The sequence below is a fragment of the Lithobates pipiens genome, unplaced genomic scaffold (assembly GCF_037356315.1).
Source record: "Lithobates pipiens isolate NorthernLeopardFrog02 unplaced genomic scaffold, aLitPip1_a1.2 Scaffold_10, whole genome shotgun sequence".
Classification (NCBI taxonomy): domain Eukaryota; kingdom Metazoa; phylum Chordata; class Amphibia; order Anura; family Ranidae; genus Lithobates; species Lithobates pipiens.
In genome coordinates this window covers 107,913,802-107,941,601 of record NW_027507686.1, presented here as the reverse complement: position 1 = coordinate 107,941,601, position 27,800 = coordinate 107,913,802, and the positions used below count along the sequence as shown (strand labels likewise).

General features: G+C 50.0%; 5 pseudogenes; 3 read left to right on the top strand and 2 right to left on the bottom strand.

Moving 5' to 3' along the window:
* The first annotated feature begins 1,252 nt into the window (after nucleotides 1-1,252).
* On the top strand, nucleotides 1,253-1,371 carry LOC143942824 (5S ribosomal RNA; annotated as a pseudogene).
* Nucleotides 1,372-15,477: 14,106 nt separating this feature from the next.
* LOC143943717 (5S ribosomal RNA) lies at nucleotides 15,478-15,596 on the top strand (annotated as a pseudogene).
* A 4,752-nt stretch (nucleotides 15,597-20,348) lies between these two features.
* Nucleotides 20,349-20,467, top strand: LOC143942812 (5S ribosomal RNA; annotated as a pseudogene).
* Nucleotides 20,468-26,158: 5,691 nt separating this feature from the next.
* Nucleotides 26,159-26,277, bottom strand: LOC143946530 (5S ribosomal RNA; annotated as a pseudogene).
* Nucleotides 26,278-26,590: 313 nt separating this feature from the next.
* Nucleotides 26,591-26,709, bottom strand: LOC143944644 (5S ribosomal RNA; annotated as a pseudogene).
* Between the last annotated feature and the right edge of the window lie 1,091 nt (nucleotides 26,710-27,800).

Below are 27,800 nucleotides of genomic sequence, written 5' to 3'. Positions count from 1 at the left end.
GAAAGGTGAAAAAAACTATCCATCTCCGCGAGCGAGGGGCCAATTAACGGGTGAGTAGTCACACAGGGCTCCAATGGCCTCCCAGCCCAAGGCAGACCAGCCAGTGGAACCCGCGCCATCTCCTGCGATAGCTTGACCCATAGCTTCAGTTCCCCATGCCGGTGTCTTATCACATATGGTCCCCCATCGGATAGTGTCCGCTGTGTACTGTGCATGCGCAGTACACAGCAACACAGATTCCGAAAATTGCCGAGCATGAACGGCGCCTGCGCACTGAGCCCAGGTTCTATCCTCACTATCCAAGTGGACATAGAGTAAGAATATAAAAGAGCCGAGCGCAGCGAGGCCGAGCCCGAAGCGTGGCGAGCGAAGCTCGCCTGCGAGGGGCCCTCTAATATTCACAACCCTATGTCCTCTTGGATGGTGGGGCTACCACCTCCACTCACCGCACAGGCGCCGTTAAGCTTCGGAGATTTTCCGAAGCTTCGTCTGCTCCGTACTGCGCATGCGCAGTACGGCGCAGACACTATATCATGGCCGGACAGTATATGGCAGAACACCGGCACCAGTCAACCACCGGTGTCATGTGTGTCTCTGTGTAATATAGAGCAGGGTCCGGGAAAACAATACCTCCCCGCAATTTCGGTCGCAATAGCATTGCCTTACCAATACGCATATGTTTTCCGCGCCAGAGGAACTTGATAAAGATTGAGTGAACCGCATGAAAGAAAGTCTGGGGTATTTTGATAGGTAAGGCTTGTAGTAGATACAGAAGTCGTGGCATTGCGTTCATCTTCAACACATTACAGCGTCCGAACCATGACAGAGCTAGTGGGTCCCATCTTTTAAGGTTCGCTGTAAGCCCATAGGCTTCTTTTTATGTTGTTAGCTTTGACCTGTTGTTTTTTGCTTGTTTCTCAAGGCGACCATCTTGGCATTTGTCAAGAGGGTTGGGCGTGTCTTGAGGAGAACGCTTACGGCCACATCACCCTGAAAGCACCCGATCTCGTCTGATTTCAGAGGCTTAGCAGCGTCAGGCCTGGTTAGTACCTGGATGGGAGACTGCCTGGGAAGACCAGGTGCCATAGAAGGATCTGGTCTGGTTAGTGTCTTGATTGGGAGATCGCCTGGGAATACTGGATGCCGTAGGCTTCTTTTTATGTTGTTGGCTTTGACCTGTTTTTTTTTAGCTTGTTTCCCAAGGTGACCATCTTGGCCTTTGTCAAGAGGCTTCAGAGTGCCCAAAGAGAGTGCCTACGGCCAAATCACCCTGAAAGAGCCCAATCTCATCTGATCTCGGAGGCTACGCAGCGATGGGCCTGGTTAGTACCTGGATGGGAGACAGCTTGGGAATACCAGGTGCCGTAGGCTTCTCATTATGTTGTTGGCGTTGAGCTGTTTTATTTTCCCTTGTTTCCCAAGGTGACCATCTTGGCATGTGTCAAGAGGGTTGAGAGTGCACAAAGAAATTGCCTATGAGCACAACACCCTGAAAGCGCCCAATCGTTTGGTCTCAGAGGCTAAGCAGGGTTGGGCCTGGTTTGTACCTGGATGGGAGACCGCCTGGGTTTTCCAGATGCCGCAGGATTATTTTTATGTTGTTGGTGTTGACCTGTTTTTTTCGCTTGTTTCCCAAAGTGATCATCTTGGCATTTGTCAAGAGGGTTGAGAGTGCCTAAAGAGATCGCTTACAGCCGCATCACCCTGAAAGCACCCTATCTCTTCTGATCTCAGAGGCTGAGAAGGGTTGGGCCTAGTTAGTACTTGAATGGGAGACGGCCTTGGAATACCAGGTGCCGTATTCTTCTTTTTATGTTGTTGGCGTTGACCTGTGTTTTTTCGCTTGTTTCCCAGGGTGACTATCTTGGCATTTTTCAAGAGGGATGAGAGTGCCCAAAGAGATTGCCTATGGGCACATCACCCTGAAAGCGCCCAATCTCCGCTGATCTCAGAGGCTAGAAAGGGTCGTGCCTTGTTAATACCTGGATGGGAGACCGCCTGGAAATACTAGGTGCGGTAGGCTTCTTTTTATGTTGTTGGCGTTGACTTGTTTTTTTTGTTTGATTCCCAAGGTGACCATCTTGGCGTTTGTCAAGAGGGTTGAGCGTGCCTGAAAAAATCTACTATGGCTGCATCACCCTGAAAGAGCCAAATCTCATTTGATCTCAGAGGCTAAGCAGGGTTGGGACCTGGTTAGTACCTGGATGGGAGACCGCCTGGGATTTCTCGATGCCATAGGCTTTTTTTTTAAGTTGTTGACATTGACTTATTTTTTTTTTTTTGTTTTATTCTTTTATTAAGTATAAGTAGAACAACATAAATAGAAAGGCCAGTATGGTGGCCTGAAATTATGGGAGGAGCCCGGTCGTGTATATAACCCGCCGTTCGCCCATCTTCCTCGTCGGTTCCGGTGCGCGATACCTGATACGTCAGATATCAAGGGCCGACTATCCTAGACCAGACGCAGTGAGCCCGTTCGTGAGTTCCCGCGTTGTTCGTCTCCGTCTTGACCATCTTCCCGTTCATCAGCGTCCGTGGGTTTCGCCGTCGGAGTGTCATCTTACCCATCGAATTTGTCGTTACACGTCGGGCCGGCTGTCGCAGGTAGGGCTTTGGCACCCCCTTTTTTCAGTTCATGTATTACAATGCAAACATTCCCTGAACTCACGAACCGCTCGAATGTTTTACTGTGGCTCTCGTACTCATGTCACTGTTTCTACTTTCGATGTAGTCGTTATCACCTTCGGTCGATCACGCCACGTCAGGCGATTCGTTCGCAGGTACATTCGAAACCGTTCGACTCCCCGAGCATTCTATTAGTATCGGTCGAATCGTTCGACTCACAGCCGACTGCTTGTTACGACAAAGCAAGCAGTCCGCACGTATCGGTTGGTCTGCTCCAGTTCGACATGTCTCATCATTCATGCAGTTGTGTTATGTATCTCATTTTTTCTCGTTCAAGTCATTTCAGTCCCACTCATTTCTACCGTTTCAAGTCATTTCTGTCACTAGCCGCGCTCCGGCGCGAATCTTGTCGCACCTCTGGTGCACCGATTCGCTTTGAAGTGCCCCAGGGTTCGGCCTCATTTCTGTACATGCTCCAGAGACCGAGTCACTCGCAGGATCATGCACGGTCCCTGATTCTTGTCTTTGTCATGGCATACCATTTCTGTCACTTATTACGCTCCAATTCGAATCCTGTCGCATTCTTCTATGCACCGATTCGTCCTGGTATGCCCAGCTGCTACGCCTCATTTCGGTACATGCTCCAGAGACGGATTCTTTGTAACCTACAGTCCAGTCGTTGAATCCTGTTTCTGTCATGGGATATCATTTCTGTCACTTATTACACTCCAGTTCAAATCCTGTCGCATTTTCATGCACCGATTCGTTCTGGTGTGCCCAGCTGCTACGCCTCATTTCAGTACATGCTCCAGAGTCGGATTCTTTGTTGTTACCATCAGTCCAGTCGTTGAATCTTGTCTCTGTCATGGGATATTATTTCTGTCACTTATTACGCTCCGATTCGAATCCTGTTGCACTTATTTATGCACCGATTCGTCCCGGTGTGCCCAGCTGCTATGCCTCATTTCAGTACATGCTCCAAAGACGGGATTCATCTGTTAGGTTCATGGGCTTGTCTTCTGATTCCAGTCTTTGTCATGGGTTTCATTTCATTTCACCTATCACGTTCCGGTACGAATAGTCACATTCGTGGACCAAATTCGTCCCGGCGTGCCCCAGGATTGGCCGCATTTCAGTACATGCTCCAGAATCCGTTTCGTGCTCGGTCGCAAGTTCGTGGCATGGCGATTCGGATCTCTGTCATGGCAGATTCACTCATTTCACGGTCACTCATCGCTTCCCGCTTCTAGTCCAGTTGATTCTTCAATGTTGGATTTTATCGGGGGGCCCTTGCTCATCAGCCTCATTCGCTATGGAGTTGACAAAAAAAAAAAAAAAGGGGGGAAAAAAAAAAAATATATATATATATATATAATAAAAGGGGAGAGAAAGGGGGAAAAGAAAAGGGAAGAGAAGAGAAGATTTCATTTGTTTCTTTCATTGTGTCGTTTCATCTCATGTCTAAATCTCACCTCCACTGTTAGCTAGCCGTTCGTCAGGTGGGAGTCTCAAACAAAACTTCACCTTCATCTCCTCAGGTCAGTCGAGTTTCAGTAGGTCCAGCCTGCACCTGGTCGGACGGTGCCTCCTTAGGTAAGCATTATCATCTGGTAGGAAACGCTCTTCAGCACAAGCATCCTTCTTTAAAAAAAAAAAAAAAAAAAAGAAAAAGAAGAAAAATTTATTTTTCTTTAGGAGTCTCCAACCAGTTTGTAATCCATGTCACCCCTATAGGTCCATATTAGGAGAAAACCCGGATCAGAGGGCTAGTAGCCTCACCAGACCCGCATTCTGCCACCATGTCCCAGGCTGGCAGCGAGGACCTCACGGCTCCATTGTCTCCATCTGTTGTCTCAGAAAATGGCAGCCAAAGGGCCTTCAGAGCGTGGACCATTCCCAGGCTCACAGCCGAGCTAAGACGCAGGGGCGTGCCCTTTCCAGCAACAGCCAGAAAGGCCGAGCTTTTCAGGCTCCTGTTTCCTCCCCCTGCGGCGGTTGAGGCTTGCGCCCAGCAGGCCTCCCTGGGCTCCATCGCCTCCTCAATCTCACAGCTTCACACCCTGGTGTCGTCCCTCACAACCTCAATGACAGAACTGCAGAGTCGAGTGGCCCTCCTCGAGACCCACCCCGCTGTTCCTCTGCCAGTACCAGCATCCGAGCCAGTTGTTATTCCTCCCGCAGGTATCTCCGGATGTGCACCAATAGTGTACCCGTCCCATCTGGTGTCAGCTAACATCAGGAAGGACATCTTAGAGGGCAAAGACGTCAATTTGGCTTCTCTCCTCATCTCTATTCACGAGCTGGCAGAGAACAAGGCGTATACTTGGGGGGACGTGTCAGTGGTCCTCAAAGCCAAGGATTCCAGACTGGACAGGAAACTCTCAATCACCGAGTTTACCTTGGCTTTCGGCATGATGAGGGACATCATTTGCTCAGCCTCCCCTGGCAGGAGGGAGGAGCTGGATCGGTACCTCCATGTGGTAGTTGACCTGGGTTACAAGTACGGCGGGTTTTCATTCTATGATTACCACCGCTCCTTCTCCGCTAAAGCAGCCGCCAGGCTCTCCCAGTTCCAGACACCTACGGACTGGAGCACCATGGATACCGAGCTGTTCTGCCGCCACTTCGCGGGGCTACGGTCCCCTCTGTGTGCGATCTGCCAGTCAGCAACTCATACTGTGGCTTGGTGCGCTAGCTCACTGGCAGCCCCGTCCTTAGACGGTCCATCTACCTCGGGTGCCGCTCAGGGCCTACAGGCACCAGCACGCCTGCCACAGATCGATAAGCTTGGGCGCCCAGTCAAAACCATGGGCGGCGCACCAATCTGCAACAATTACAACAGTGGGTCGTGCAATTTTAGTCAGTGTAGGCTGCTCCATGTGTGCACCCAGTGTCATAGAGCTCACCCCCGGCTGATGTGCGAGCTCAAGCAGCTCAAGAGGTCCTGACTAAGCCGGCTCAACATTTCATGGCTTAGTGTCTACCTCACCAGTCATCCTACCCCCTCACTATCCTCCTACCTCGTCCAGGGCTTCACGCAAGGTTTTCATACTGGACTTGTCTCTCTCCCTCACCTCACGCACGAATGCCAGAACCTTCGGTCAGCAGCCACGGATGAACAAGCCATCGACCTACTGCTGCAATCGGAGCTAGACCAGGACTTTATCATCGGCCCTTTCGTACAGCCCCCATTTAACACCTGGCGAGTCAGCCCTATTGGGCTTGTCAAGGGCAAGTTCTCTAATAAACTCCGATTGGTTTATGATTTGTCAGCGCCTCATTCCTCTACGGTCCCCAGCCTCAATTCCCTTATCCCCTCTGAGGAGTTCTCCCTTAAATATGCATCTGTGGACATGGCCATCCAGGCCATTCTTAAAACAGGCACAGGTACCTGGCTTTCCAAGGCCGACATCTCAAACGCCTTCAAGCTTCTTCCCATCCATCCATCCCTCTGGTGCTGGCATGGCATCAAGTGGAGGCAGCTGTACTACTTTGCCACTAAACTCACGTTCGGATCCAAGAGTAGTCCCTGGCTCTTCGACACTTTTGCGCAGGCTCTCGCATGGATCTTGCTGCACGTAGCCCAGTGTCAGGAAGTCATTTATTATCTGGATGACTTCCTGCTGATAGAGTCACCCGGCTCTCCTCCACGAGATCTGGGTAAATTGAGGGCAGTCTTCAATAATCTTAACGTCCCCATTGCCGAGCATAAGGTGGAGGGTCCATCGCAGGCCATCACCTTTCTCGGGGTCAGCCTAGACACTAACACTATGCAGGCCAGCCTTCCCCCGGATAAACTGACCCGCATCAGGTCGGTCCTGAGGGACTTCACCCGTGCCAGGACTTGTACCAAGAGACAGCTTCAATCCCTTCTTGGCATGCTTAATTTCGCCATGCGCATCATCCCCCAGGGGCGCTCGTTCGTGTCACGCCTGTTAGCCTTACTGTCCCACTCTCAGGACCCGGAGCAAGTACTCAGCCTGGATTCCGCAGCTATAGCAGACCTTGCCATGTGGGAGGAATTCCTATCTTCCTGGAATGGAGTGTCCCTGTTTGTCCCCTCCGTGTCCTCCCTTTCACCTCGGGTGGTGACCGACGCGGCGATCTTTGGCAACCTCTGGCTCGCAGCCCCCTGGCCTCCCCAGATACTGGCTATTCCTGGCTTCACTGAGACGTCCTCCCTGTTCGAGTTATATCCCATTGTAGCCGCTGCACACACGTGGGGCCGCAGCTGGTCGGGCCAGACGGTGGTTTTTTCTACAGATAACCTGGCCACTGCGGAGATCATTAATAAAGGCAGGTCCAGGTCTCTACAGATTATGTCCTTCCTGCGGCGACTGACCCAGCTCTCATTGTTGTTTCAGTTCAACCTTCATTGTTCCTTTGTCCCCGGTAAATTTAATCAGGCGGCGGATGCCCTCTCCCGCTTTAACTTTGTTTCGTTTTTTGACCAGGTGCCCGGAGCCGGACCAACATCAGCAGCTATCCCGGACTGGTCTCAACTGACCTTGGATTAGCCCCACACCTCTCAGCAGCAACTCAACTCATTGATCTCTCCCTCTCAAACAACACCCGCAAGGCCTAACAATCGGCCTGGAGGGCCTTTAGCCGCTTCGCGTCGTCTCACAGCACAGAGTCCTCCCGGGTCAAACAAGTCCTTGCCTTCATTTCTTACTGCCATTCCGAGTTAGCATTGTCCTTTAATACGATCCGGTTGTACTTGGCCGGGGTACAACATTTCACGTCCCTCCAGGACCCTACTAAGCCCTCCTTGTTCACTTACCACGCCGTCCGGGCTCTCATGCGCGGCATTCAGAAGCGTCGGCCGGTGTCCAGCACCAAACGGCTGCCTATCACAGGTGAAGTGTTCAGGGACATGTCAGATATTCTGGCCTCTTCACCTTTCGGTCTCCACGTTAGTGTCGTCCTGCAAGCAGCCATACATCTGGCCTTCTACGGCTTCTTACGACCAGGCGAGTTTACCTGCAGTAGCCCCTCGGCACGCATGCTGTGCAAGCACCATCTAGTCAGGTTCGAGGACCACTTCATCCTACACTTAGCGGTTTCCAAGACACAGCAGCTTGGCTCAGGCACGGACATTCACTTCTATAAGACCTACAACTGCTGGTGCCCGGTCACTGTTCTCACCCGCTTGTTGACCCTTTTGGCCGATCAACCAGGGACTGGCCCGCTTCTGCCCTTTCACACGAAACCTCTCAACGCAGCCCAGTTCATGGAACATGTCAGGATACTCCTGGGCATCCTTCACCTAAATCCTGCCCACTACTCTGGACATTCATTTCGTATCGGGGCAGCTTCGACGGCCTCCCGCCAAGGGGTCCCGGTCCATGTTATCAAAAAGTTGGGTAGATGGAAGTCCTCCTGTTTTGCCCGTTACATACCCAATCCGCAAGTTGAGATGGCCCAGGCCTTCGTCAAACTCACCCAGTAACAGACTTGATTCAATAAAATGCTTCCCCTACCTGAGTGTTTTTGCCCCCTTATTTTGGTATACCGTACGTTAGACCAGGGCACACTTTCAGGTCCATTTCAAGTAAGCGAGTTTATCATCCTTATCCGTATCGGTCAGAGGGCTCTACACCATAAATAGAAAGGCCAGTATGGTGGCCTGAAATTATGGGAGGAGCCCGGTCGTGTATATAACCCGCCGTTCGCCCATCTTCCTCGTCGGTTCCGGTGCGCGATACCCGCCCACCCGCCCCCTTTATCAGGGCTTTTCTCTAGCATACTCCTCATGTGAGTACTCATTTCACCATTTCATATTTATTTCATTTTAAGGTATGCCCCCTTATTTTGGTATACCGTACGTTAGACCAGGGCACACTTTCAGGTCCATTTCAAGTAAGCGAGTTTATGTTATCCTTGTTTGTCATCCTTATCCGTAGCGGTCAGAGGGCTCTACACCATAAATATAACAGTCAACCATACAGCATGACCCAGGGTCACAATTACATGGTAACAAAAAATAGGCAGCCAAATAACTCTGGGTTCTCAGAGGGGAGTCCTACAGTTTCATGCAGAAAAGAGAGAAACACCACCTCGGACATGTATTACAGTATAACTAATGCAGCTCCGTTCGGACAAATGTAATCATGGAGAACAACTGGGACCACAGCGAGCCAGCTTATCATGACCTATGTGAACCAGAGTAAAATATGAGCCGGTTGTGTCCAGAACCCTGGGGTTCTTCTGGGTCCCAAAGGCTAGTAAGTAGACAAGGCATAGTCAAAAGGGAGGACGGGGAAGAAGAGATTGCAAAGTCGGATTGAGAGAAGGTGGGGGGATGGCGGCGGGGAAAAATAGAAAAATAAAGACAATGGAGGGGGGGGGGAATGCCACCCAGGGCAGACATGGCCTACGTAGGTAAACGTTAGATGTTCAGTCGTTTTCTGGGACAGGGGCGGTGCTCACCTCCCGAATGTAGTCTCAAGTATCAGTAAAATACCTCCAGGGCCTCCATGTTACACTAAATGCCTCTTCAGTGTTGTGAAGGGTGGCGGTCAATTCCTCCATCCGGAGAATATGATTGACTTTGGAATACCACAGCACCTTGGATGGGGGCTGAGGCTGCCTCCACAGTGTGGAAATGCAGGCCCGGGCGGTGTTCAGGAGTTGCATCGTGAGGGTTTTTTTGTATTTTCGAACAGGCTGTTCGGTCAAGTGTAGAAGGCACGCTGCTGGGTTGTCTGCGATATCTAGATTTCTGAGAGTTTTTATCGTCCCGGTCACCTCCACCCAAAAGTTTCTCAAGGCCGGGCATGCCCAGAAAATGTGTCCCATGGTCCCCGTATCTGAATTGCACCTCCAACAAACATCCGGGATCGATCTATTCATTTTATTCAGAAGGTATGGAACTCTATACCAGCGTGAGACTATCTTGTATCCTGATTCTTGATATTGGTTTGCGATGGAAGCTTTATGTACTAATGTCAGGATCTTCCCTATCTGTTGTGGGGTAAATGTGATGCCTAAGTCCCTCTCCCATTTGTGGATAAATGGTGGGGGTCGACTCCTCCTCCTGACTACTCAATAGGTTGTACAGGAGGGAGAGGGTGTGTCGCACAGGTTCCCTTTTGTGACAGATGGATTCATAGGGTGTCAGGTCTCTAGGAGTGTAGGGGGCCCTTTGTATGGCCAGAAAAAAGTGACGAAGTTGATAAGCACTAAACAAGTCAAGCGGAGGGTTAGAAAGCTCGGCGACAGTTTGCGTGGTCGAGAGCCCTCCCGAGGGCCACACCTCTCCCAGACGCTGTTTCCCCACCACTGTCAACTGTCGCAGTTTCTTGTTGGTAAATCCCGATGGGAAGTCTGGATTACCTATAACCGGAGTCATTGGTGACGGCAGGGGAGCAATGTGTGTGCAGCGGAACAACCTCCGCACAACAGCCAACGTAGCTCCCACTACGGGGTGATCTCTGAGGTCTTTTGGTAGGGAGGACAGGAGCCACGGGGAGGTCAATAGGGGAATGGATCCATCCTCAATCTCCATCTCCACCCACTGCTTGTGTGGGCCATTACAATGCCAATCAACGACTCTCGCTAGCAGAGTCGCTCTGTAGTATTGTCTCAGATCTGGGAGACCCAGACCCCCCTTGTCCTTTGGTCTGGCAAGCAATTGCAAACGGGCTCTGGGCGGTTTGCGCGCCCAAATAAAGTCCCGGAGCAGCACCTGCAGTTGTCTGAAAAAAATTGGGGGTAACCGGATCGGTAATGTCTGGAGCAAGTATAAGATCCGCGGGAGGGCCGTCATTTTGAATGCATTACAGCGCCCGAACCAGGTCAGTGTTAAAGCATGCCAGTTTCTCAAATCAGATTTCAGTCTATTCAGGAGAGGGACAAAATTAAGCGGGTACAATTGCGCCAAATCCGCTGCGTTGTCAACGCCCAGGTAACGTATAGATTTTTCAGCTCAGTAGAATGGAAAAGCGGAACGTAGCCTCTTGGCCTCACCATCCGGGACCGATATATTCAATACAGCCGACGGTGCAATTGATTTTTTTTTAATTTTTTATTTATAACCGGAACAGGACCCAATCGGATCTACAGAATACAAAAAAAAAATACACACAGTACATAAGACAGAAAATAAACACCTTATGCAGAAAATACAGAGACCAACAGGTCAAGTTGTAATGTCACTGAATATAACCGTAACCTGAGACAGAGTAAAAGGGGCCAAGATATGGCAGGTTTTGGGTTATCGTCTACTCCCTTGCGACCTTATCTAATACAGATTGGTTTTGTTGGTTCAGGTGTCACTGATTGGTCAGAGCCGATTCAGGGCCCTCTGTCTCTTTCAAGGGCAAGTGTGTGTAGTAATAATTCGGTGTGAGTTGTCGAAGGTACGAGTCCAGCTCCTTCGTTTTTTGTTCTTTTATAGTGGGAGGTGGAAAGTAGCTCCCCTTATAAGGGGGGTAGCTATAAAGGGTGCCAAAGAGAAGGCAAGAGAAAGGTACAGTAAGAGGGAGGGGGTGGGGGGGGGCGGCAGGAGGCCGGTTGGAGGGAGGATGGGTGCATGAGAGATGTGGTTGCGTCACTGTGGTGATTAGAAAGGACGTAGCTGCAGGGGTTTTTTAATCTGTCCCCCGTAGAGAAGGGTAGCTATATTAATGATACTCAGGTTGGGGTTAAGGTTGGAGGGGGAACACATGAAGGGGGAGTGCGACCCCCCCCATACGATGCGTTGCCCCTCAGCATCTGGCCTTCGGCCGAGTAGATGGAGGCAATCCACTTCTGCCAGGTTCCCGAGAACGTTTCCTGTCTATGTTGCGCAGTGAGGATTAAATCCTCCATCCGTCTTATGTCTTCCACTCTAGCTATCCATGAGGCTATCGTCGGGGGCCGTGTGGACTTCCACTTTAGTGGTATACAGGCTTTAGCGGCGTCCAGTAGGTGTCTAATCAGAGATTTTTTGTATGTTTTTTCCGGGGCGTCAGAGGCATGTAGTAAGAAAAAGTTACGCTCAGTAAATTTCTGGGTGACCTCCCGCACCACTGTCCAGAAATTGCGTAGATCGGGACATGACCAGAAAATGTGTAACAACGTACCCTTATCTGCCCGGCATCGCCAGCACCTGTCCGACACCACCGGAAAAAATTTATGAAGCAATTCAGGGGTTCTGTACCATCGTGAAAGGATTTTATAGTTCGTCCCCTGAATCTTGGCACAGATAGAGGACTTATGTGTGAATTTGAGTATCCGCTGTCTCTTGGCAGTATTGAAGCGACAATTCAGTTCCGACTCCCACTTAAGGAGGCCTGGGGGCACGAAGTCAGCTTTTGGAACATTCAGTAAAGTGTAGGCTTGAGAGAGTGTGTGTGTTACGACGCCCGTGGCATTACACAATTCCTCCAGTAACGTAAGGGAGGAATTTCCTGCGGGTGGGGGTTTCAGCGAGTGGAGAAAGTGGCTTAGTTGGCGAGCCCTCAGGAAGTCCAGTCCGAACTGACCCGAGGGCTCGGAGAGTTCTGCTATTGTGTACCATCTGCCTCCAGTACTAAAGTGTGAGGATTGAAATAAACCCCTGTTTGCCAGTCTCCGGAATACCGGATCATGTATTCCCGGCAAAAAATTGGGGTTCCCCAAGATGGGAAAAAGAGGCGAGTCAGAAGACAATAAGGAGTTCTCTGTTATAAGGCGGGCGCAAATTTGCAATGTGTTGCCAATCAGTGGGTGTCTCTTGACTTCTGCGGGTAAGGACGCGTGGCACCAAGGGGCTCTGTTAAGAGGGATCTCGCTTTGGTGTTGTTCTAGTTGTGTCCAGAGCTTGGACTCAGTATGCCGGGTCCAGTCTATGAGTCTCCCTAGGTGTGTCGCTCGATAATACGTGCGGATATCTGGCAGCGCAAGTCCGCCATGGTGTTTGGGGAGGACTAAGAGTTTGTGTGAGAGTCGCGCCCTTTTCTTAGCCCAGACAAATTCCGTGAGCGTAGTTCGTACCCGTTTAAAGTAAGACGTCGGTATGTAAATGGGTAGGGCCTGCATAAGGTACAGGAATTTTGGGAGAATCATCATTTTTAATATATTGCAGCGGCCTATCCACGAGTGTAGTCCCCTGTTCCATTTGGTCAGTAGCAATCTAATCGTGTTCAGGAGGGGCGGGAAATTAAGGTCGTATAGTCTCGCGAACTTGCAGGGTATGTTTGTACCTAAATACCTCAGGGCGGTCGTTGTCCATTTCAAATTGAAGATAGATTGTAGGTGGGCAAGCTGGGCAGGCGGGATCTCCAGTCCCATGGCTTCCGATTTGGCAAAATTAATTTTTAAGTTGGAGATAGCTCCGTACGTGTTAAATTCCTGCAGGAGGTTGGGGAGGGAGATCGCAGGGGTGGTGAGTGTAAACATAAGGTCATCCGCGTAGGCGGAAACCTTGTGTTGGGTCCGATGGACCTGCACGCCCGAAATGTTGGGATTGGATCGTATATGACAGAGGAACGGTTCTAGGGATAGAGCAAACAGGAGAGGAGACAATGGGCAGCCCTGCCTCGTCCCGTTAGTGATCGGAAATGGGTCCGCGAGTACACCGTTGGCCCTAACTCTAGCCGACGGGGTCTTGTACGTTGCGGATATCCAATGTAACATATTGTCACCTAGGCTTATATGTCTCAGCGTGGCAAACATAAACGCCCAACTCACCCGGTCGAATGCTTTCTCAGCATCTGTGCTTAAGAAAACGCAGGGTGTTTTGGTGCGGGTGACCGAATAGAGCAGGTTCAGGACTTTTGTGGTGTTGTCCCTTGCCTCTCTTGTGGGCACAAAACCTACCTGGTCCAGATGTATCAGTTGGGGCAAATGGGCCTGTAATCTGGTAGCTATAATTTTGGTGAACAATTTAAGGTCTGTATTGAGAAGGGATATGGGTCTATAGCTTCCGCAGTTGGATGGGTCTTTACCCTCCTTTGGTATAACTGAAATGTGGGCTTGTAGAGTGGTGGCGTGTAAGTTGCCTCTATCTGTAAGGCCGTTGAGCATCTTAACCAGATGACCGCTCAGTGCCGGGAACAGAACCCTATAGTACTGGAGTGTGAGTCCATCAGGCCCAGGGGCCTTACCCACCTTGGTGTTCTTAATCGCCGTTTGTAATTCGGTTACCGTAATAGGAGCCTCTAATAGTGCACGCGATTCGGTGCAATTGATTTTATAGTTTGATAGGCTGCCGTATCGCCGGAGAGCCGCGAGTATATTGGGAAGCGAAATGTGTGGATTGGAGACGAAAAAAATTAGATCGTCAGTGTACGCCGCAATTCTGTGGTGTGCCGAGGGTTTGGATATGCCAGTAATATTCGGGTCATTCCGAACGTGACACATAAGTGGTTCCAGTGTCAGAATAAAAATTAGGGGAGACAGAGGGCACCCCTGCCTCGTCCCATTAGTGATGGGGAAAGAGTCCGAGCACTCTGAAAGCACCCAATCTCGTCTGATCTTGGAGGCTAAGAAGAGTCAGGCCTGGTTAGTACCTGGATGGGAGACCACCTGGGAATATCAGTTATTGTAGGCTTCTTTTTATGTTGTTGGCGTTGATTCGTTTTTGTTTTTTTTCGCTTGTTTCCCAAGGTGACCATCTTGGCATTTGTCAAGAGGGTTGAGAGTGCCACTTTGGGGGGTCTGAGTGATACCTAGTGCGCTGTACTGGAAGGCCTTGACATTCCCGCATATGTGTCCCCTCCCCCTGGTTGCGCCCCTCGTCCCCCCCTCTGGCTCCCACCTACTCTTTGCCGACATTGCCTTCTGCAGCTTTCGGGGACCCTGGATGACTTATTTATTGAGCCTATTGGTACGAGACACTGCTTCCCTCCAGGGTGACTCTGGACCCCCCTGGAGGATTTACCCCTTACTGTTTGGGCGGTCCCAGCCTCCCTCTGGATGCTCTACACAGCCCCCGATGGCGATGCAGGAGAGACACTAATTGGCGGGCCCCAGGACTGCTGCTCGGGTGAAGTCTCCCATTGAATGGAGGGATGGTGGCCCCAGCCCCTTGCCTGCCGGATTTTCCATGCACCGACCAGGGCTGCTCCTCTTATATCTTGATGTGGTGACCATGGAGGGGAGGAGTTGAAATTTATGGGGTCCGGGTGTTTGCTGGTGGGAGTGCGCTAAAGGCGCGGACACTATATCATGGCCGGACAGTATATGGCAGAACACCGGCACCAGTCAACCACCGGTGTCATGTGCGTCGCTGTGTAATATAGAGCAGGGTCCGGGAAGCCAATACCTCCCCACAATTTCGGGCGCAATAGCATTGCCCTACCAATACGCATATGTTTTCTGCGCCAGAGGAACTTAATAAAGATTGAGCGAACCGCATGAAAGAAAGTCTGGGGTATTTTGATAGGTAAGGCTTGTAGTAGATACAGAAGTCATGGCATCACGTTCATCTTCAACACGTTACAGCGTCCGAACCATGACAGAGCTAGTGGGTCCCATCTTTTAGGGTCCGCTGTAAGCCCATAGGCTTCTTTTTATGTTGTTGGCTTTGACCTGTTTTTTTTGCTTGTTTCTCAAGGCGACCATCTTGGCGTTTGTCAAGAGGGTTGGGCGTGTCTTAAAGAGAACGCTTACGGCCACATCAACCTGAAAGCACCCGATCTCATCTGATTTCAAAGGCTAAGCAGCGTCAGGCCTGGTTAGTACCTGGATGGGAGACTGCCTGGGAAGACCAGGTGCCATAGAAGGATCTGGTCTGGTTAGTGTCTTGATTGGGAGATCGCCTGGGAATACTGGATGCCGTAGGCTTCTTTTTATGTTGTTAGCTTTGACCTGTTTTTTTTAGCTTGTTTCCCAAGGTGACCATCTTGGCCTTTGTCAAGAGGCTTCAGAGTGCCCAAAGAGAGTGCCTACGGCCAAATCACCCTGAAAGAGCCCAATCTCATCTGATCTCGGAGGCTACACAGCGATGGGCCTGGTTAGTACCTGGATGGGAGACAGCTTGGGAATACCAGGTGCCGTAGGCTTCTCATTATGTTGTCGGCGTTGACCTGTTTTATTTTCCCTTGTTTCCCAAGGTGACCATCTTGGCATGTGTCAAGAGGGTTGAGAGTGCACAAAGAAATTGCCTATGAGCACAACACCCTGAAAGCGCCCAATCTCGTTTGGTCTCAGACGCTAAGCAGGGTTGGGCCTGGTTTGTACCTGGATGTGAGACCGCCTGGGTTTTCCAGATGCCGCAGGCTTATTTTTATGTTGTTGGTGTTGACCTGTTTTTTTCGCTTGTTTCCCAAAGTGATCATCTTGGCATTTGTCAAGAGGGTTGAAAGTGCCTAAAGACATCGCTTACAGCCGCATCACCCTGAAAGCACCCTATCTCTTCTGATCTCAGAGGCTAAGAAGGGTTGGGCCTAGTTAGTACTTGAATGGGAGACGGCCTTGGAATACCAGGTGCCGTATTCTTCTTTTTATGTTGTTGGCGTTGACCTGTTTTTTTTCGCTTGTTTCCCAGGGTGACTATCTTGGCATTTTTCAAGAGGGATGAGAGTGCCCAAAGAGATTGCCTATGGGCACATCACCCTGAAAGCGCCCAATCTCCGCTGATCTCAGAGGCTAGAAAGGGTCGCGCCTTGTTAATACCTGGATGGGAGACCGCCTGGAAATACTAGGTGCGGTAGGCTTCTTTTTATGTTGTTGGCGTTGACTTGTTTTTTTTGTTTGTTTCCCAAGGTGACCATCTTGGCGTTTGTCAAGAGGGTTGAGCGTGCCTGAAAAAAATCTACTATGGCTGCATCACCCTGAAAGAGCCAAATCTCATTTGATCTCAGAGGCTAAGCAGGGTTGGGACCTGGTTAGGACCTGGATGGGAGACCGCCTGGGATTTCTCGATGCCATAGGCTTTTTTTTTAAGTTGTTGGCATTGACTTATTTTTTTTTTTTTGTTTTATTCTTTTATTAAGTATAAGTAGAACAACATAAATATAACAGTCAACCATACAGCATGATCCAGGGTCACAATTACATGGTAACAAAAAATAGGCAGCCAAATAACTCTGGGTTCTCAGAGGGGAGTCCTACAGTTTCATGCAGAAAAGAGAGAAACCCCACCTCGGACATGTAGTACAGTATAACTAATGCAGCTCCGTTCGGACAAATGTAATCATGGAGAACAACTGGGACCACAGCGAGCCAGCTTATCATGACCTATGTGAACCAGAGTAAAATATGAGCCGGTCGTGTCCAGAACCCTGGGGTTCTTCTGGGTCCCAAAGGCTAGTAAGGAGACAAGGCATAGTCAAAAGGGAGGACGGGGAAGAAGAGAGTGCAAAGACGGATTGAGAGGAGGTGGGGGGATGGCGGCGGGGAAAAATAGAAAAATAAAGACAAAAAGGGAGGGGGGGGAATGCCACCCAGGGCAGACATGGCCTACGTAGGTAAACGTTAGATGTTCAGTCTTTTTCTGGGACAGGGGCGGTGCTCACCTCCCGAATGTAGTCTCAAGTATCAGTAAAATACCTCCAGGGCCTCCATGTTACACTAAATGCCTCTTCAGTGTTGTGAAGGGTGGCGGTCAATTCCTCCATCCGGAGAATATGATTGACTTTGGAATACCACAGCACCTTGGATGGGGGCTGAGGCTGCCTCCACAGTGTGGAAATGCAGGCCCGGGCGGTGTTCAGGAGTTGCATCGTGAGGGTTTTTTTGTATTTTCGAACAGGCTGTTCGGTCAAGTGTAGAAGGCACGCTGCTGGGTTGTCTGTGATATCTAGATTTCTGAGAGTTTTTATCGTCCCGGTCACCTCCACCCAAAAGTTCCTCAAAGCCGGGCATGCCCAGAAAATGTGTCCCATGGTCCCCGTATCTGAATTGCACCTCCAACAAACATCCGGGATCGATCTATTCATTTTATTCAGAAGGTATGGAACTCTATACCAGCGTGAGACTATCTTGTATCCTGATTCTTGATATTGGTTTGCGATGGAAGCTTTATGTACTAATGTCAGGATCTTCCCTATCTGTTGTGGGGTAAATGTGATGCCTAAGTCCCTCTCCCATTTGTGGATAAATGGTGGGGGTCGACTCCTCCTCCTGACTACTCAATAGGTTGTACAGGAGGGAGAGGGTGTGTCGCACAGGTTCCCTTTTGTGACAGATGGATTCATAGGGTGTCAGGTCTCTAGGAGTGTAGGGGGCCCTTTGTATGGCCAGAAGAAAGTGACGAAGTTGATAAGCACTAAACAAGTCAAGCGGAGGGTTAGAAAGCTCGGCGACAGTTTGCGTGGTCGAGAGCCCTCCCGAGGGCCACACCTCTCCCAGACGCTGTTTCCCCACCACTGTCAACTGTCGCAGTTTCTTGTTGGTAAATCCCGATGGGAAGTCTGGATTACCTATAACCGGAGTCATTGGTGACGGCAGGGGAGCAATGTGTGTGCAGCGGAACAACCTCCGCACAACAGCCAACGTAGCTCCCACTACGGGATGATCTCTGAGGTCTTTTGGTAGGGAGGACAGGAGCCACGGGGAGGTCAATAGGGGAATGGATCCATCCTCAATCTCCATCTCCACCCACTGCTTGTGTGGGCCATTACAATGCCAATCAACGACTCTCACTAGCAGAGTCGCTCTGTAGTATTGTCTCAGATCTGGGAGACCCAGACCCCCCTTGTCCTTTGGTCTGGCAAGCAATTGCAAACGGGCTCTGGGCGGTTTGCGCGCCCAAATAAAGTCCCGGAGCAGCACCTGCAGTTGTCTGAAAAAAATTGGGGGTAACCGGATCGGTAATGTCTGGAACAAGTATAAGATCCGCGGGAGGGCCGTCATTTTGTATGCATTACAGCGCCCGAACCAGGTCAGTGTTAAAGCATGCCAGTTTCCCAAATCAGATTTCAGTCTATTCAGGAGAGGGACAAAATTAAGCGGGTACAATTGCGCCAAATCCGCTGCGTTGTCAACGCCCAGGTAACGTATAGATTTTTCAGCTCAGTAGAATGGAAAAGCGGAGCGTAGCCTCTTGGCCTCCCCATCCGGGACCGATATATTCAATACAGCCGACGGTGCAATTGATTTTATAGTTTGATAGGCTGCCGTATCGCCGGAGAGCCGCGAGTATATTGGGAAGCGAAATGTGTGGATTGGAGACGAAAAAAATTAGATCGTCAGTGTACGCCGCAATTCTGTGGTGTGCCGAGGGTTTGGATATGCCAGTAATATTCGGGTCATTACGAACGTGACACATAAGTGGTTCCAGTGTCAGAATAAAAATTAGGGGAGACAGAGGGCACCCCTGCCTCGTCCCATTAGTGATGGGGAAAGAGTCCGAGCACTCTGAAAGCACCCAATCTCGTCTGATCTTGGAGGCTAAGAAGAGTCAGGCCTGGTTAGTACCTGGATGGGAGACCACCTGGGAATATCAGTTATTGTAGGCTTCTTTTTATGTTGTTGCCGTTGATTCGTTTTTTTTTTTTTTTCGCTTGTTTCCCAAGGTGACCATCTTGGCATTTGTCAAGAGGGTTGAGAGTGCCACTTTGGGGGGTCTGAGTGATACCTAGTGCGCTGTACTGGAAGGCCTTGACATTCCCGCATATGTGTCCCCTCCCCCTGGTTGCGCCCCTCGTCCCCCCCTCTGGCTCCCACCTACTCTTTGCCGACATTGCCTTCTGCAGCTTTCGGGGACCCTGGATGACTTATTTATTGAGCCTATTGGTACGAGACACTGCTTCCCTCCAGGGTGACTCTGGACCCCCCTGGAGGATTTACCCCTTACTGTTTGTGCGGTCCCAGCCTCTTCTGGATGCTCTACAAGCCCCCGATGGCGATGCAGGAGAGACAATAATTGGCGGGCCCCAGGACTGCTGCTCGGGTGAAGTCTCCCATTGAATGGAGGGATGGTGGCCCCAGCCCCTTGCCTGCCGGATTTTCCATGCACCGACCAGGGCTGCTCCTCTTATATCTTGATGTGGTGACCATGGAGGGGAGGAGTTGAAATTTATGGGGTCCGGGTGTTTGCTGGTGGGAGTGCGCTAAAGGCGCGGACACTATATCATGGCCGGACAGTATATGGCAGAACACCGGCACCAGTCAACCACCGGTGTCATGTGCGTCTGTGTGTCTGTGTCTGTGTGTCTGTGTAATATAGAGCAGGGTCCGGGAAGCCAATACCTCCCCACAATTTCGGTCGCAATAGCATTGCCCTACCAATACGCATATGTTTTCTGTGCCAGAGGAACTTGATAAAGATTGAGCGAACCGCATGAAAGAAAGTCTGGGGTATTTTGATAGGTAAGGCTTGTAGTAGATACAGAAGTCATGGCATCGCGTTCATCTTCAACACATTACAGCGTCCGAACCATGACAGAGCTAGTGGGTCCCATCATTTAGGGTCCGCTGTAAGCCCATAGGCTTCTTTTTATGTTGTTGGCTTTGACCTGTTTTTTTTGCTTGTTTCTCAAGGCGACCATCTTGGCGTTTGTCAAGAGGGTTGGGCGTGTCTTGAAGAGAACGCTTACGGCCACATCAACCTGAAAGCACCCGATCTCGTCTGATTTCAAAGGCTAAGCAGCGTCAGGCCTGGTTAGTACCTGGATGGGAGACTGCCTGGGAAGACCAGGTGCCATAGAAGGATCTGGTCTGGTTAGTGTCTTGATTGGGAGATCGCCTGGGAATACTGGATGCCGTAGGCTTCTTTTTATGTTGTTGGCTTTGACCTGTTTTTTTTAGCTTGTTTCCCAAGGTGACCATCTTGGCCTTTGTCAAGAGGCTTCAGAGTGCCCAAAGAGAGTGCCTACGGCCAAATCACCCTGAAAGAGCCCAATCTCATCTGATCTCGGAGGCTACGCAGCGATGGGCCTGGTTAGTACCTGGATGGGAGACAGCTTGGGAATACCAGGTGCCGTAGGCTTCTCATTATGTTGTTGGCGTTGACCTGTTTTATTTTCCCTTGTTTCCCAAGGTGACCATCTTGGCATGTGTCAAGAGGGTTGAGAGTGCACAAAGAAATTGCCTATGAGCACAACACCCTGAAAGCGCCCAATCGTTTGGTCTCAGAGGCTAAGCAGGGTTGGGCCTGGTTTGTACTTGGATGGGTGACCACCTGGAAATACCAGTTATTGTAGGCTTCTTTTTATGTTGTTGGCGTTGATTCGTATTTTTTTTTTTCGCTTGTTTCCCAAGGTGACCATCTTGGCATTTGTCAAGAGGGTTGAGAGTGCCACTTTGGGGGGGTCTGAGTGATACCTAGTGCGCTGTACTGGAAGGGCTTGACATTCCCGCATATGTGTCCCCTCCCCCTGGTTGCGCCCCTCGCCCCCCCCTCTGGCTCCCACCTACTCTTTGCCGACATTGCCTTCTGCAGCTTTCGGGGACCCTGGATGACTTATTTATTGAGCCTATTGGTACGAGACACTGCTTCCCTCCAGGGTGACTCTGGACCCCCCTGGAGGATTTACCCCTTACTGTTTGGGCGGTCCCAGCCTCCCTCTGGATGCTCTACACAGCCCCCGATGGCGATGCAGGAGAGACACTAATTGGCGGGCCCCAGGACTGCTGCTCGGGTGAAGTCTCCCGTTGGATGGAGGGATGGTGGCCCCAGCCCCTTGCCTGCCGGATTTTCCATGCACCGACCAGGGCTGCTCCTCTTTCATCTTGATGTGGTGACCATGGAGGGGAGGAGTTGAAATTTATGGGGTCCGGGTGTTTGCTGGTGGGAGTGCGCTAAAGGACTTGACATTTCCGCACTTTTGTCCCCTCTCCCCTGTTTCCCCCCTCCCTTCCCCCCTTCCCACCCTTCCCTTCCCTCCTTTCCCTCCCCCTTTCCCCCCTTCCCCTCCCCCTTTCCCCCCTTCCCTGCCCCTTTTCCCCCCGGGGCGTGGATGGGAGAGAGGGGGTAAGGAGTGGACAATCTGCCAAAGGGAGAAATGCATTTGTTCGGGGACTGCATGTACTTTAGGGGTATGGGACGGGGGGTGGTGGATCTCATTCTGTGATGCCTTTTCTGTTGTGACGGGCTCCCTCGTGCATGCCTACGTTTAGGGCGAGCCGAGGAGACCCCTCAGTGCTGACAGTTATATGCTCTACCTCTGTTTTGGTTATACTATTGTTTTTTGGTTCTATGATGTTACTGATTGTCTTTTATTTGCATACCGGTATCAGACGTGACATTTACCACTGCCGGGACTGGGGGGACTAGGATTCGGGGGCTCCCTCTCCGACCTGTCTACCCACCAACCCAAGTAGGACAGCGCTTTAAACCCAGTGTACATCTGGTAAGCGCTATAGCATAATTGTGCTGTTTTAGTATACCCTTCCTGTACTGTTGAGTGCGGACAACCCTGGGGTTGAGGTGCCCGGCCTCTTTATCCCTTTACCTTTCCTTCCATTTGCCCTTCCTTTCTCCCCCTTAGTTCCCGCCATGCATTACCTACCCAAAACCTACCTTGGTTCAACTTTCTTTGCTTTTCTCTGACGTCCCCCTCCCCGAGGAGCGATGGCAGACTCATTCAAGGTCACCTCTCTAAACGTTAAGGGACTGAACTCCCCTGAAAAACGGTGGATCCTCCTGTGAGAACTGAAGACTTCCTGTACTGATGTGGCCTTTATACAAGAAACACATTTTAAAAATACTAGCCTCCCCTTTCTATGGTCGAGATCCTTCCCTAAGGTCTACCACTCTACTAACCCCTCCTCTATGACCAAGGGAGTCTCCATTCTGATCTCTAGCAGGCTCCCCTGGGTTCTCCAGGATTCTCTGGTGGACCCTGGGGGCCGATATCTTTTTCTTAGGGGCCACATTGGAGAGCGCCTTTTTACATTTGCCACTGTGTACGCTCCCAATGATCACCAAGACACGTTCCTTTAGAACTACCCTGCACAGATTATGTGACTTTCGAGAGGGCCAGTTGATATTAGGTGGGGACATTAATGTCCCCTTTCGCCATCGGTTGACACTTCTGCCTCTTGCTCCTCGCTCCTCATTTCCTCTAGAGAGCGGATTACTAAGTGTTTACTGAATGACCAATTAGTTGATGTCTGGCGTCTGCAACACTCTGGGGAAAGGGACTACTCTTTTTGCTCTTCCCCTCACAAATCATACTTGAGGATAGACTTCTTCTTGATTCCACATGACCAACTGCACTTGGTGAGCTCTTCCTCCATCGGCCATATTACTTGGTCCGACCACGCTCCTGTAGCCCTTACCTACACCCTCTCTAGGAACCCCTCACCTAGGTCTCTATTCTGGCACCTTAATGAGAGCCTCCTCCAGATACCGGAAGTTTTAGCAGATGTGACCAGGGAATTGGACCTTTATTTCCAAGAAAACTAAACGCAGGACTGTGAGCCGGGGATAATTTGGGAGGATCACAAGTCAGTACTCCGCAGGGTACTTATCAGGCACGGGGCGCGCATCAAACGAACACGGAAGGAACAGCTTGCTAATCTGTTTCGTGAACTTGCCTCTGTGGAAGCGAAACATAAACATACCCCCTCACGGACCTTAGAGATTGAATTGGGGACACTCCGTACCCATATTGCTGACCTACTCCTTTATAAAGCGAAAGCGGCACTCCAGTTTTGTCGTAAACTGACGTAGGAGTCAGGGGACAAATGCGGAAAAATCTTAGCCAGGTCAGTAAAGGAGTTGAAATCTGGCTCTTACTTACCACAGTTGATAGATGAGAATGGCCAGAGGGCCTCTACCCCAACCCAAATAGCCGAAGTCTTTGAAAAATGTTACTCTGATCTCTACAACCTGTCCGATTCAGGGTCTGGACAGGACAATATAGACAGATATGTAACCGGTTCTGGTCTACCAACCCTCTCATCAGAATCACGGGAGTACTTGGAGGACCCGATCACACTGGAAGAAGTCCAGACGGCCGTGGGACCTCCGAAGGTGGGTAAGGCTCCGGGCCCTGACGGATATACCTCACAATACTTTAAGACCTTCCTCCCTATTCTCGGCCCGCGCTTGGTGAATTTATTTAATACTCTGAGCTCGAATGGGGATTTTCCTGAGGATACCCTTAGAGCCCACATCTTGTTGATACCTAAGGAGGGCAAAGACCCGGGCCTATGTGGGAGCTACAGACCCATTTCCCTCCTAAATTCGGTCCTAAAACTATTCTCTAAAATCCTCGCCACGTGATTGGCACATCACTTGCAGTCCCTTATACATATTGACCAGTTAGGTTTTATTCCCACCAGGGAAGATAGGGACAACACCATTAAGGTGCTTACCCTGATCCATAAAGCAAAGTCATCTGGGACCCCTTGTCTTTTCATGAGTACTGATCCTGAGAAGGCTTTTGATTGGGTCAAATGGACATTAATGTTCTCGGTCCTTCGCCATATAGGTCTGAGTGAACGGATGCTGGCATGGATAAGTAAGATATACTCAAGCCCTTCAGCTCAAGTCAAAGCGAATGGGGTTCTCTCATCTCCCCTTGACATCGGGAATGGGACCAGACAGGGTTGCCCCCTGTCGCCCCTATTATTTGCACTGTCATTGGAACCCTTTCTCTCCACAATTCGACAAAACTCAGACATAACGGGACTCCAAATGGGTACTATTGAGTGCAAGATATCTGCCTACGCGGATGACATGCTGTTCTCGCTTCGGGAATTCCAGATATACGGGATACTTCTTGAGATCAAAGGCCATGGGGGTTGCAGTCCCCCCGCAAACGTTAATAGACTTGCAGTCCAATTTTCGATTTAAATGGACTCATACAGCCCTTAAGTACTTAGGTACTTACATTCCACTGGACATCGTGCGTACGTTTATATTGCACTTCCCCCCCACCCCTTGTCACTAAGATTCGCAGTTTGCTTCACAGGGTGGCATTCTGGCCTCCATTCCTGGTTCAGGAGATGCAATCTCATTAAAATGAACATACTCCCTAAATTTACTTATCTTTTCCAAGCTCTCCCGATCCAGATTCCAGTCCTGTTTTTTAAGCAAGCTCAATCCTTGCTCACTCAATTTAACTGGGCCCACAAAAATCCCAGACTTAAGCGGTCACAGCTGACATTGTCTAAACAACAGGGGGGGTTGGTTCTCCCTGACTTGCGACGCTACTACCTGGCCTCCCATCTGGGGCGTGTATTGGACTGGAATCGAAACAAACTTTCTAAGCTCACTCCCGAATTCCGCTAAGAAGCGCCATGTGGTGCTATAAGTATTTACCCACAGAATTTATGTCACATCCCACTATAGGGGCTTAGTTTAAAGTCAGTCACCTGATCGCTACCCAAAACACACTCACGTCTTTGACTTCCCCCCTATTCCCTATACGTGGCCATCCAACCTTTGAACTGGGGACCCACTTAGAAATTCCAACCTAGACAATGCGTCTAAATTCGTCATTGATGGAAAATGGCCTTCTTTCTCAACCCTAACAGATCCGACAGGGCTTTTCCAACTGCCTTTTTGGAGAGCATCGCAATGACATAATTTTCTCCATTCCATCCCCAATCCTCAAACGTTCGCCCGCCCTCAGACGGAGTTTGAGACTCTATGCAGGAGCGAAGGCCCTTTGGCCCACATTCTCTCTCAAACAGATTACCCACACTTAACCTATCTGTCCAACTGGGAAAAGGACCTTAATTGCTCATTTTCCCCAGCACAGAGACAACGCATTATCACTTTGGCTCTCAAAATGTCGCTGTGCACGAAGATACAGGAGACAAATTTTAAACTTCTCACCAGGTGGTATTTGACACCATCAAAGCTGCAGAAATGTTTCCCCTCTTCCTCGAACATATGCTGGAGGTGTGGAGAAGAAGAGGGCACGTTGCTGCACATTTTTTGGTCCTGTCCCAGCTTGGTGGACTTCTGGACAGAGATCCGATGCATAACACAAAAATTCACAGACTTCTCCATCCAGGAAGAGGCTGCATTCTTTCTCTTGCACCATTCACAGATTCCCATTAAGAAGTACAAAAAAATCAATTTTACGGCATGTGATAAATGCGGCGAAATCCTGCATCCCTCTCTATTGGAAAAAATGTTCCCCCCCTTTCATTACTCACTGGCTTAGGAAAATAGAGGACATTAAAAAAAATGGAGGACTTGATCCTCACATCACAAGGTAAACAAGAATTTTTTAAACAAACCTGAGACATCTGGAATACCTTTATATTCTCGCTGGAAGGATGTCGCCTGCTATCGCCTTAGTGCTCTGAGCTTTCCTTGACTGGCCCCTTGGACAGTGGCTGCCATCGTGTCTCATCCCCTCTTCTCCTTTTCTGATCTTTCAACCCTTCTCTTTTCTGCCTTCCTCCCCTATCTCTCACCCCCTCCACCCCCTCTCTCTTTTGGAAAGAGTGGAAAATTGGGAATGACGGCCCCACACCCCCCTCTGGATGCATTATGCCGGAGGGACCTGGGGTTTGTGTGACCCTGGATCTTGGTACAGTACTTTATCCGTGCCTCGAATCATTGTGATTGATGGAAGGCAGACTCACAGTTGCGAATATACCTGTATCAAGTATTGTTCAGCTGCTTTTTGCTCTGTATTTCTCTGTTGCATTATGTACTCGGGGGACCGTCTTCCCCTATTTGGAGAAAAAATTATATTTGAAAAAAAAAAGAAGCCTACGACACCTGGTATTCCCAGGCGGTCTCCCATCCAGGCATTAACCAGGCCCAACCCTGCTTAGCCTCCAAGATCAGATGAGATGGAACAGATTCAGGGTGATGTGGCCGTAGCCAATATCTTCAAGCACTCTCAACTCTCTTGACAAACACCAAGATGGTCACCTTGGAAACAAGCGGAAAAAAATAGGTCAACGGCAACAACATAAAAAGAAGCCTACGGCATCTGGAAATCCCAGGCAGTCTCCCATCCAGGTACTACACTGGTCCCAACGCTGCTTAGCCTCTGAGATCAGATGAGATTGGGCTCTTTCAGGGTGGTGTGGCCGTAGGAGATTTCTTCAGGCACTCTGAACCTTGACTAACGCCAATATGGTCACCTTGGGAAACAAACAAAAAAATCAAGTCAACGCCAACAACATGAGAAGAAGTCTACAGCACCTAGTATTCCCAGGTGGTCTCCCATCCAGGTATTAACAAGGCCCGACCCTGTTTAGTCTCTGAGATCAGACGAGATCTGGTGCTTTCAGGGTTATGTGGCCATAGGCGAGCTTTTCAGGCACTCTCAACCCTCTTGACAAACACCAAGATGGTCACCTTGGTAAACAAACAAAAAAAAAAAACAAGTCAACGCCAACAACATAAAAAGAAGCCTTCAGCACCTAGTATTCCCAGGCGGTCTCCAATCCAGGTACTAGCAAGGCCCGACCCTGTTTAGCCTCTGAGATCAGAGGAGATCAGGCGCTTTCAGGCTTATGTGCCCATAGGCAATCTCTTTGGGCACTCTCAACCCTCTTGACAAATGCCAAGATAGTCACCTTGGGAAACAAGCGGGAAAAAAAACAGGTCAATGTCAACAACATAAAAAGAAGACTACGGCACCTGGTATTCCAAAGCCATCTCCCATCCAGGGACTAACTAGGCCCAACCCTTCTTAGCCTCAGAGGTGAGAATAGATAGGGCCCTTTCAGGGCGATGCTGCTGTAAGCGAACTCTTTGGGCACTCTCAACCCTCTTGACAAATGCCAAGATGGTCACCTTGGGAAACAAGCGAAAAAAAAAAAAAAAACGAATCAACGCCAACAACATAAAAAGAAGCCTACAATAACTTGTATTCCCAGGTGGTCTCCCATCCAGGTACTAACCAGGCCTGACTCATCTTAGCCTCCAAGATCAGACGAGATTGGGTGCTTTCAGAGTGCTCGGACTCTTTCCCCATCACTAATGAGACGAGGCAGGGGTGCCCTCTGTCTCCCCTAATTTTTATTCTGACACTGGAACCACTTATGTGTCACGTTCGGAATGACCCGAATATTACTGGCATATCCAAAATTGCGGCGTAGGCTGACGATCTAATTATTTTCGTCTCCAATCCACACATTTCGCTTCCCAATATACTCGCGGCTCTCCGGCGATACGGCAGCCTATCAAACTATAAAATCAATTGCACCGTCGGCTGTATTGAATATATCGGTCCCGGATGGTGAGGCCAAGAGGCTACGCTCCGCTTTTCCATTCTACTGAGCTGAAAAATCTATACGTTACCTGGGCGTTGACATCGCAGCGGATTTGGCGCAATTGTACCCGCTTAATTTTGTCCCTCTCCTGAATAGACTGAAATCTGATTTGGGAAACTGGC